The sequence below is a fragment of the Lactuca serriola genome, chromosome 5 (assembly GCF_051521515.1).
Source record: "Lactuca serriola cultivar US96UC23 chromosome 5, Lser_US96UC23_V15, whole genome shotgun sequence".
NCBI lineage: Eukaryota > Viridiplantae > Streptophyta > Magnoliopsida > Asterales > Asteraceae > Lactuca > Lactuca serriola.
In genome coordinates, this window is record NC_136412.1 from 254,066,449 (window position 1) to 254,079,100 (window position 12,652).

A 12,652-nucleotide genomic window follows, 5' to 3' on the forward strand; every position below is an offset into this window, starting at 1 on the left:
TTTCAAGGTTAATGGCCATCGAGTGAAGCATTATGAGGAAAGCATGCCAAGTGAAGAAAGAGAGGGTGAAATCATCAAATTCACACGAGCTGAAACAACATAAAGTAGGAAGGAGTCTGGCTCATGACTCCTCAAAAAGAAGCGCTTGCAGGAGGCAACCTGTGGTTTTGAGTTTGCATTTTCTTTCCTTTTCTTTTATTTCACTTTTTTATTAGTTTTTGCTTTATTTAGGTTTTTAGTCTCTCATTCTTTTGATTTGTTATGGAGTTTCGATGTGGGGTATGGCATATAATGAGTGTGTGGTGATTATTTTTAAGAATTTGATAAGTAATAATGATTTGTAACCCACCACGATGTGGTAAAACCCACCACGAGGTGGTGATTTTCCAGAACACGAAAAATCGACATCAATTGAATTACCGCGACGTGGTTATTCAAACATGTCGTGGCAATGGAATTTACTTCTATCAATTTAGGGTTTTTAAACTTAAGTCAGAACAATTTCACTTTTTAGACCACCCCATCTCTCTCGTCGTGCCAGCGTCCACGAAGAACTCTTCTTTCTCTTCGTCAGTTTCTTGTTTTTCTTCCATAAAAGGTATGATTTACTAGTGTTTTGTTTACTTTTGATGGCTTAGTAAGGTAGTATGGAGCATCTATTTCCTGATTAGAACACTTTTAGGGCTCATTTTGGGAACCTAGGGTTCCGATTTTTGCAAAAATCGGTCCAGTTTTTGGATGTTTTGACCCTTGATTTAGGCACCATTCTATTACATTTTATGCCTAGAACAAACCCTGAACTTGGATTGACTTGATATGGTGTTGAATCTGGTGCGATTTAACCAGGGTAACGAACAAGACGTTGGCCACGACGACTCGTCATGGTAAAGTTTTTCACAATCTTTTCAATTTTGTTTTAATTATACTGATGCACATGGTTTCTTGTGTGGTTTTTATGCTTATTTTGCAGACATGGCTAGCGGGTCTAGGCGAAACCAAGCCAGAAGTCGTTCCGACTTTCCATGGTACACTTTTCCGCGCAATGTAGGGCCCAAGATTTATGTGAAATGGAATGCCAAACTCGATTCACTGAAACAACAAAAGGTGCATGTTCCTGCAGTTGTGAATTGGGAGTGGTTAAGTGAAATCGGCTTGTTAGAAGCAATGGATTCATTTCTTGATAAGATGTTTGAAAGCATTCATGGACCATTTGTTTGTATGGAATGGAGACGGGTTATTTAGATTCAAGAGATTGTGTACAAGGAGTTAGTGGTGGAATTCTTATCTACTGTTTCATTCGCAAGGAAAGCTGGTATTTATGCAGATGACAATTTGACTTTCTGCGTTGGTGGTGAGAGGAGATCACTGAGCCTTGCTGAGTTTGCCCTCAGAATAGGGATTAATCTTCCATCCGAAGTTCATTCAAAAACCTACCAGCAGTATATCGCGGATTGTGTGAGAGATGTCGAGGGGTTCAAGGCTGAAGAGCATTTATATACTATAGCTAATGGTGCATATTTGAAAGCGACAACGCAAGAGAGGGATATCCGGTCTCCTATTCATCGCTTACTTCACAGACTTATCACTAACACTGTGAATGAGCGCAAAGAGGGGGACGAATATCCTACTATTGATGTTTTCTTCCTTTGGGCACTTACTTCACCTGGTGCCCGTGCGGATTTACCTTTTCTTTTGGCAAAATTTCTTGCGGTAAGGGCGGCTAAGGATCGACGTGGCTCCCCTTTGTATGGTGGCATGCTTATTACTCGTCTCATGAATTCCTTTGGAGTATTTCAAAAACGTGAAGCTGTGATGTTGAACGTGGAGCCACAAAATCTGTTTTCTATCCTTCTTTACAAGCGTGCAAATATAGTTGTTGATCATGGGTTTGGAAATTTTGGCATTCCGGATGATACTCCCCGCCAACGAGTTCCAAGCCGAGACGGGCAGCGGAGTAGGGCAGCTGGAGAGGACGAGCCACCGGTAGTACCCGAGGAAGAAGAAATGCCCTTGGACTCGTATAGTATTGCTAGGCAAAGGTTTGAAGATAACTTGGCAAGGAGTAGCAATTATACTAACATGGGTATCGACTATCTTATGAAGCAGATGGATTTTGCCCGGTCCCCTCATTTTCCTCCTACATACCCTTACGTGCCAACTTGGGACGAATTATGGAGGGAGCAACAAGGTGGAGCTGTTGGAAGTGGTGGTGTAGGAGACAATGAAGAAGAATGAAAATTTATCCTTTTTATTTTGATGGTTTTTAGACTTGTTTTACTATGGTTTTATTTTGTTTTGTACTTGAAAAAAAACTTTTGTCTTTGTTTTGGTTGCTTGGACAATGTTTCCTACTTGTATTACCTTTTTCCCTGTCTTAGTTCCAAGTACTATTCTAGAGTCCAAGTAAGGGTATATTTGGCAAAATAGAGTTCGTTATCGTAAAAGTTTATAGAAGTTTAAGAGAAGCGAAATTAGAGCATATTTTCCGGGTGTTTACTTGAGTCATAGAGAGAAGGGTCATGTCTTAGAGATTTATACAAGAGATGGTGTCATAGATAGTCCACGTTTCAATACATTTTGGCATCAGATTTTTGATTTTTTAGGACTACCACGACGTGGCACTTTTACCACATCGTGTTGTTGCATGAAAAAGATACCAAAAAAACGTTATGTTTGGTCCAACACGCCGTGGTAGTATCTACCGCGACGTGATGCCTTTCGAGTCACTTTTCAAGCCAGTTCTCGTATTACCAGTAGCCTACATCTTCCAAAATGGCGTGCATAAATTTTATTAATTCTCATGGTATGGATGAACTGTTCCCATACCATAGAATTTTATTTTCAATCCTAAATGAAGAATTGTACCAAGGAGACTGCTATTCTCTTTTCCATTTCTGTGTTCACACGTTCGAGCGATTTAGAAGTCTTTTCCATGAATAGAGTCACATCTTCAATCCCAGGGGAGTCTGTTCCTTTTTATCCTTCTTTTTAAGTTTATATTTTTCATATCATGCAATGAGGGCATTTCATGAAATAAGTGTGGGATAAGGGGTATATAGCATGAGGAAAAGCATTTGATTTTAAAGTTTTAGTTTCTAAATAGTCTAACTTAGGAAACTTAGCTAATTAAAAATTTTGCTAGTATTGTATTAGATGATCCGATGAGAGCCCAAATGTTTACTTGAGCCAACACATGTTTTAGTGTATTTGTGGCTTCCCATTTCCTAGTGGAAAGCCCATGAAGTATGAAAGGTAATCAGGTAGCTTTTATGGCATAACACGTTTTGCAGCCTAAGCCTGAAATCTATCCAAGAAAGCTTAGGTAGTCATTGCACTCAGACTAATATCTTAACCAGTAAAGGTTGAAGCTAAGTTCCTTGCTTAAGCATGTAGGATTTGAGAGAAAAAAAAAGTGAGAACACATGTAAAAAAAAGAGAGAGAAATTACACAAAAAGTTCAAGAATTTTGGAGCTATCAAAGTATGAAGATCAAAAGATCAAAAATCTGGAAGAAATCAAAAATTGTAGATACCAAAAATCAAACAAAGAAGGTGGTGGATTCAAGTAAATCAAAGATCAAATATACAACATAGTAAAGAATTCAAAAAGCTCTATTATGGTATCAAAGTTATAATTTCTAGGATTTATGTATTCTTGGTTGTTTAGCCAAAAATACCTTGAGGTTAAGCAAGACTTCTGAGGATTGATTCGGAGGGTTGCAAAAATGATTGTGTCGTATAAGCTATGGGGTGAAGATTCATAGGGATTGTAAGTATTTAGGAATGGGAAGTTCTTAGGAATTATAGACACAAATACATGCATTGAGGTCTCGGGATAATGGTTGGGTTTGAAATGGATTGTTTTGTATTTTGTTGGTAAAATTTTAAATCAATTTGCTTGAGGGCAAGCAAAGAATAAGTATGGGGTAATTTGATATGTGCATATTTATACACATATTTTATTATTTTAATCATTTTTATGCCTTTATTAGAACAAAAGATACTTAATTTGCTATGAATCGTGTTGTAGGTACCAAAAGACATGCTTGGAGCAAAAAAGGAAGCTAGAAGCTGGATTAAGGAAGCTTGGAGTTGAAAGTTTGGATCAAAGTTCTAAAAAGAAGAAAAATACGCCCAACACATCGTGGTGATATCACCATGACGTGGCAACTTGAAGAAACCCGATCAGTTTAGAAGACTTGGAGAATACGAGATAAGCACGATAACCATGACGTGGTGCCCTGATTTCGGGAAAAGTATAAATAGATCACTCAAACCTCCGAATGAGGACTTTTGGCTCTGGAGAATTCGATACTTTTTGAGGCAAAATGCTGGAATTTAAGCTTGGAAGCAAGGATTTCAATCACATCCACTGGAAGGAAGAGCATTAAGGCAATTGAACTTACACTTCGATTTTTCTTTGATTTAGCCATGTCTAACACCTTGAATTTAGTGTTTGTGATTTTATTTTCTGAAATCATGAGCTAAACACTCATGACTTTCGTTTAGCTTAGGATGAGTTGAATATTGTTAGTTGATTTTATGGTTTGGATTTTGTTATTTTGTTATTTATTGATTTAGGTTATTAAAGAACCTCAAGTAATTTTGATAACTGTTTTCCTCTACTTATAGTTGAATTTGATTAAGTTAGTATGAGTATCTCTCTTAATTAGATTTGAATCTTATAATCTTGTGAATTGTAAAATTCTAGGACTATAGTTTTGAATAAAACCTAGGGTTAAGTAGAAAAGTGGGTAAAAGAGTATAGGAGCTAATATATGACGAAAAATCATATATGAAATTGAATCAACAAACTAAATAGGTCAATTAATTATAAGTCTTGTCAATTCGAATTGAACACTAGTAAGCTAGTAAGTTTGTCTGCCCGATCACCGAATAAATAAGCTAGTTTGCTAAAGGATTATATTAGTGAATACTACTTTAGTCATCTTAGGAATCGGTAACTAAAGAAACTAAATGCAGTGCACTTCAACAAATCAACTACAATAACAACGAATCCGAAGCTAAACGAAAGTCTCTTTCTCACCTTGGTACATTCATACTTGTCTACTTGCTTAGTTTTAGTGTTAGTTTGATTAAATGAATTTTGAGTTAGTTAGAAATAAAGTATCTAGTCTTGCAAAAACAGGAAAACATATACCTTTTCTCATTTGATTAATAGTTATTTAAATAGTAAAATAAAGTAATATAAACATCGTTCCTTGTGTTCGACACTGATTCTTACCATTGCTATACTGTTGCACGATTAGGTACACTGCCTAGTGTGTTTAATAGTCTAGTGAAGGGAATAACTTTTATAAATTAATTTGGATAAAATATAAGCACATTAAACTCACATCATGTTATAAACATACTTAGTATAAAATAAGTTTCAAGATATGATCTTTAGTAACTAGAGCATGGCTCTAATACGTGATTGGAAATAAAGTATGACTCATCTCTATTTGAACCACTTCAACAATATCCAATTCCTCTTATTAGTCAAACAATTGCACTAAGATGTTCTACGATGATCAATTGAGATATAGTTCTGCAATCATTAAGATAATCACAAAACACGATTCCAAAGTACTCTCCTTTCCCTTCAGATTGGAGAAACATTTATCTTTCTGCCTAACTGATTCTTCTTATTCGTTCTACCACTTTTTGAAACTTTTCAAAGTATCAGAATTATGTTTAATCTTATAAACACAACCATGCTTACTGAAACATCAATAAATCATGATGAACAGAATTTTCATCCTTTGTGGCAGATATGAATCGTTCATATCAATGGATTAGATTCATTAGTTCTTCACTTTGACTCACATAAAACATGTGATCATTGAATTAGTCATAATCTTTCAAAGATCAAGATTCCCATACTTCACACAATTCTAATTGTATGACTCCAACTTTCTATCCAACTGGAACTTGGGTGATGAGAATTCTTTATCACTTAGTCAATTATTGTAACAACAGCAAAATTCAGGTCAAAATTTAATCTTTTATAAAACCGTAATTGAGTATACTAAGTGGTAGATATCGTAACAAGGGTTTCATACATATAAAGAACACAAAAATCCGAGTTATAACGAAGAAGTTATGACCATTCTAAGATTTCCGACAAAACCGGCAACACCAATTAAATGAAAAACGCGAAGTTCCAATACAATACATTTTAGCCTTAAGTATCTAAATGAAAGTCGTAGATATCATTAAACCGTGAAAGTACATAAAAAGAACGTCCAAATCTGACTTCGTATGAGGAAGTTATGATTTTTCCAAGATCCGGATGTAGCAGTAGACAGCTAAAAACTCGAAATAGAGATCAAGAGATTTTTAGCAGATACAACCTAAATGTGAATCGAAGATCTCAACAATAGCAACGCAACGGTGAAAAGTATGACGAAAACAGACATCAGACAAAGGAGTTATGAATTTTTAACGGACTTATCGTGTCCCGGCCTGTTAAAAATAATATATAAGTAATATATTTATAATATATTAAAAATAAACTCAAAATTAGCCAAAGGAGTCTAAACGGGAGTTATAGAGCATAATCTCACCTTCGCGGCAATATAAAGAACGTCAAAAACGGAGTTCGTATGCGAAAGTTATGAATTTTTGAAGTTTGAGCACGTATCCCGACTCTGTGTCAGAACTCACGACGTGAGTTTTGGAAAATTCACGACGTGAACAGTCTGATTGACCCTTTGAGAGCCACTTGACATGTGACGCATGCCATGACGATTTTGGGACAAACTCACGACGTGAATTGGTAAAATTCACGACGTGAACTTCAATTTTTGCCCTATATATAGAAATCGAAGCCTTTCGAGTTTGGCTGCTCATTCCTAACCTCTCTCCTACTTCTACTCTCTTTTAAGCCCCTCTAAACCACCCCGAAGCCCCGGTTCTTCATATTCGAGCCCCGAACGAAGTTCTACACTACCGAGACCCCTGAGAAGCTCGAAGACGCAGCTTTCCGCGGTTGAAGTTCTGCTCGACTCTAGTCCCACTCTCTTCAAACCGAACAAGTGAGTTCATACCCCTACAACCACACTTTAAATGCTTTTTAAATGCTTTTTAAACACTTTTAAGGGGGAGAATACAAGTAAACACACGACTAAAATCGTGTGAAACATCGATCTTTTGCTATACTTTTCATACTGTTGTTTTAACTATCTTATGAAGTCATTATCATGCAAAACACCTCACAACACAGCTTTACCCTCTTGGGATACAATATGTTTTATAAATAGAAATAATGTTTTATTTATACGTTTACATACAAATACATCATATCAAGGGTAACATTCTTTACTAAATCATTTTATGCATTCAAAGAACTTATGATTTATGCTTTGTCAAACATTGTGAAAAAGGATAATCTTTGCATACAAAACTATTACTTTAATACAGACTTAGTTGAGAATCCGTGAGACATGTACATCTTCAAATACTGCCTTTTGCTAGAAGGTATCGCTACAAGTCCTATCTATAACCAGAGTCTCCCGTTCGGAGAACGTGTCAAATGTGTATAGATCTATACTGGAAGTCATGATCCCGCGCCCTGACTGTTAGCTACAGTCCGCCCTTTGGGGTGACAGTTTGTCATAACGCTACGACGTCTGAAGAATGTCACTACAAGCATATTATGTTTAGTATGGTTATAAAACTCATCGGATATACAATTATTATGGTATTATGCTTTTATGAACGAGTAGCTATTAAAACTATTCTTCATCTAACAAGTGCGATCTTCGTATAGCTTTACTATATAAAACTATGCCACACCTTTTAAGCACGTCGGTTGGTTGCAATTTTCGGTCTTAGAGACTGCCAGTTATGTTAGGAAAATAAGGGTTTTTCCTGCATCTAAAACAAACAACTAATAGGAAAATAAGGGATTTTCCTGGTGCAATTATTTACAACTTATAACACGAACATTCATATGCATTTCATACTTTTATAAGAGAATAAGGGTTTTTCTTGGAAAACACAACAAATCATATCTCAACTATTAGGGAAAATATGGGATTTTCTGGATCTAATACATTCATTTTCAACACAACGAATCATAACTCTTTTCATTTGAAAATACCGCATTTTCTGGAAAACATACACGAACTTTCGAATGGCGTACATTTTCTCAAAACACTACTTATGAACTCACCAACTTAATTGTTGACACTTTTTCTTTGAAATAACTTGTATTCTCAAGGAACCGCTAAGCAGGTTTGGAAATCAACTTTTGGGGATTAACGTGCTGACGTTAATTACTTCTTTTGAAAGATGTTTATGTATTTATCTTTTGAACATGTAACGAATACAATTATGTAAACATTTTGGAAACCTTAATATATATGGTGGTGTGTACTTTCCTTTCTATGAACTGTTATGATACTGAATATGACGTCCTCCACCCCCGAACGTTTCCGCCGTTCTGGTTTGGGGGTGTGACAATTATGACATTTACCACAAGTGAAATAATAAGAATCCAATACACAATTAATATTGCTAATAATATAAATGTAACCAACACTATCATAGATGCCATTGCAATAAAGTATACCAACTATATAAACCAAAATTTCACTTTTATTGATAATAAACGAAAATTTGGAACTTGTCATTACAATGCATAAATGAAAACAGTGTTTCTAGACATTTCCTAAGCAATCTATCAAATTATCATAACTCTTAAGTAGCAGCTTCAAAAATCTGATCATCGAACCATGCGACCAAAATCCATATCTCATGATCAGATTCAACTCACTCTTCTTAAGCTTCCTTCTTTCTCTTAGATCCTGCAATACCATCAAAATATGATAAATATGATCATCACATCATGTATTAAGAATATATGAATATGAACTTATTTAAATAATGGAGTTAGATAATGGATATACCTGAAGTAGAGTCACACGACTTCACTTTACCATTTCTAAGATCTTTCAGGTAGTTTGGGCAACTTCGCAACCAACGCCCATTCAACTGGTAATAGAAACATATGGACCTTTTAGGGTTAGCACATGGAACTATCTAAGAACTAGTCTTTCTCTTTACCATATGATCAAATAGTTTGACCTTGGTCGATCCCTTTCCATTGGGAAGAGAAATCTTTTCTGGACTACTATTGTTACCATTGTCAACGTCCATGGAATGTTTAGAATCAGATACTTCAAACACTTTTGCTTCACTTGTGCTCTTAAGCATTTCTGCTTCAGAAACATTCAACATATGTGTCAGATCAATTAGAGTCACGTCGTGGTCGCTCATATAAAAGTTCTCAATGAACTGACTATATGACTCAGGAACTGAAAGCAGAACCAAATCAATGGCTTTCTCCCTTGGGAAAACGAAACACATTCTATCCAATTTTCCAATGTACGATTTCATTTCTTGAACATGCATACACATAGAATTTCCATCTTGATGCTTGCATGCCAATAGGGCTCGAGTAGTTTTGTATCTTTCAACTCACAACATGGGAAGAGTCACTGGAGGAGGAAGAAAAATACTTGGAGAAGTATGATATCCATTTCTACCATTACACAAAGAAGGGAACATACTTTCACCTTGATCAGAATGTGGAAGATCATCTTCAGAAGGAAGAGGAAAACCACTTCCCAAAGAACGAGGAAGACCATTGTTGTCTTGTCTTGACATCTATAATAAGAGAAAAGAGAATTCAAGTTATTTGATATTTAATCCTTAATTATTAACCCATAAATTTGAATTAAGGCTAGGATCCATATTTTCGATTCGAAATTTGAAGAGAGATGTTGTAATCAAATTCAAATCTATATTAGGTAGGTAAGGCTTTTACCAGTTTCAATCTTATGAAACAATTGAATCTTTTGAAATTCATTGAACCTAATCAATGACATGTTTAATCTCGATTATGCTCTCACTTTTGTGACTGGGATGTCGAGGATCACAAACGAGATGTGAATAACCATGCAAATTAGTTTGGTACTCTCGATGTCATTTTTCATCTTGTTTTAATGTGTCGGTTAGCCACACACGCTTGTTAGATGCATTTTATATGCATCTTTTAGCACAATTTCCAACGTCTTTCATTATAAAAAGTTAACTAATTCCCGATTATTCTTATGTATTTCGTGTTTCATGATTATTTTGTAGAATGCCCGTACTGCTCACGTTTGTTATGACTTTTCAGGGCCATTTGGAGCACATGGATGATTGCACAACTTCGGGATGCGTTTGTGGATGCTTAGGAGCTTAATTGGAGTCTAGACCAAGGAAGGATGTCGGGAAATGATCAAGAATTGCTTGGAAGGAGGAATGATGATCAAAAGAGCCAAAAAAAAGTAACCTGCGATCACACCTTGTCTCCTTGCGATCACAGGTTGCCTACGAGGTTTTGTCGAGCTAAAAAATTCATCAGTTGAGGAAAAAAAGAAACATGCGATTACAAGTTGGGCCCTTGCGATTGCAGGTTGGTCAATTTGTATCGAAATGGCAACGTACTTCATTAAATAATCCCGTGACACATTTTTGGGTGATACATGCGATCGCAGGTATGCTCTTTGCGATCACAAGTACGGCGTTTTGACTGTTAGACGTATAAATACAGCCTAATACTCTTCCAGTAACCCTGATTGGCGATTATTGGCGATTCAGAGGCGATTTTCAGAGGCTTTCAAGTGAAGAACGCAGATCTAAAGGAGACGATTCGATTCCAATTCATATTTTAGTAAGATTTTTCGTTTAGATTCTATTTTCACTGTTTGTAATCTGTTTTTAGCCATGTCAGCCTAAAAACTCATATTTCAGTTTCGCAAGGCTTAACCTTATCGTATGATTAATCATTAGGCACTATGTTTGACTATGATTACTGTTTTGTTTGATTAATTCTGTGTTAAATTGAATGTTTGATTTTGATTTCAGTTTTTGACTTTCTATTGGCCACTTAAATTGTTTGTGAATCATTCTAGTCATCTAATTGTATAGATCCGTAATTGTCTAGATTAATTAGTCAAAAGTGACAAGTATTAGATTAATTATGAGTTTAGGGTTAATTCTAATATGAAATGATTAAACAAGTTTTAACGCCTCCGAGATTATGAGAGGTATTGAACTTTATTGGGAATTACACTATGTCTAACGCAACTTTTCTTTATTAGTCAAGAGCTTGTTTGGTTAATTTAGTAAAAAGTTAGATTTAATTTAGAGAACTTATTTTGATTAAATGAATTTTTGTAATAAAGGTCATTAGATCTTGTTAATGAACCTCAGTACCAGTTTAAACAAGTGCATAGTCAAATATTGTGTTGAAGGTTAATTATATGATTAGGGGAGTCACCGCGAAACTGGAATTGCTTTCTTTTATTTGAATTTTCACCACTTTAAATTTAGTTATTATTTTGTCATTTTCGATTTCTATTAGTTTAATTTTCAGAAATAACCCCCCCCCCCCCTTATGTTTATTGCATTCATCAAGAATTAGATCACACCTTACGCAAAGAGGTGTAAATTTTAGGACGTGTCCCTGAGGATCTGACCATGCTTACATCTACTACCTGTTAGTGCAATAAAGCAGTTTATTTATTATTTTTATTTGTTTAAATCGTGTACGACAATGGTATTAACAGCGCTCCATTAAACAACGATAATTTTCGAGACACCTAGTACCATTCTTTATTAGTGTAAGGGTTGAAGTCTTGTAAAGAGTCGGATAGTGTTTAGTCTATTTTTCGTATGTAATGTATTTACTAAGTCATTTTTGTACGAAGCGTAATTGTTCCAAACTTAGTATTTTTTGTACTCTCATGTTCCCTATAAATAGGGACTGAGCTTTGGTTTAGACAGAGAGAGCTTTTACTAGATTTTGAAGTCTATTTTTGTAACAGAGCTTATAGAGAGTAATAAAACTTCAAAGACTTATTTACTTTCTGTGTTCATCACATTGATCATTTTGTTCTTAATCGATTTCTCATATACAATTATTCTACAATTGGTATCAGAGCGGGTGTTCTTGATTTGATCAAGAATTGATCCTTGATGGCTATTTTGATTTGGTGATTCTTCATGTTCTTATTGATCTTCGTGTTTTGTGTTCTAGAAATCAAATTTTTCATTGATTTGATCCATAATTCGATTTTCTCTCTCTAGAATACTTGTTTGTACCACTTTCTCTCACTTGAATTTGGTTCATATTCACTTTCTCTCTCTAGAGATATCCTTGATTTTCACTCTCTCTCTCTAGAAAACCCAAGTTCTTATCATTTGATTCGAAAGAAAAGAAGCAATTATGGAGAAATGAGTGATACATAGTAAAGATGCTCAAAGTGAATGCTCATTTGAATATTTTCTTTATAGCTTGACTATTGGATTGAAAAGTGAATCTGATATTGTTGTAAATGGAGAAAAGATTGAAGTTGGAGAATTAATTAGTTGTCCAATTTTTAAAACCAAACATTTGTTTGATCGTTTGGTTACAACATATCAAAAGAGACGAAGAAATAGAAGAGATGGAGAAGTCATAAAAGGAATTCTGAATGCAAATATGGAAGCAATAAACTTGAATATTATGCAGATTGACGTGAAGCTCGGGAAGGTGTTCTTGATGATGATCATGATGTTCAAGAAAAAGGAGTTCAAGTTGATTTTCAAGATAAAAA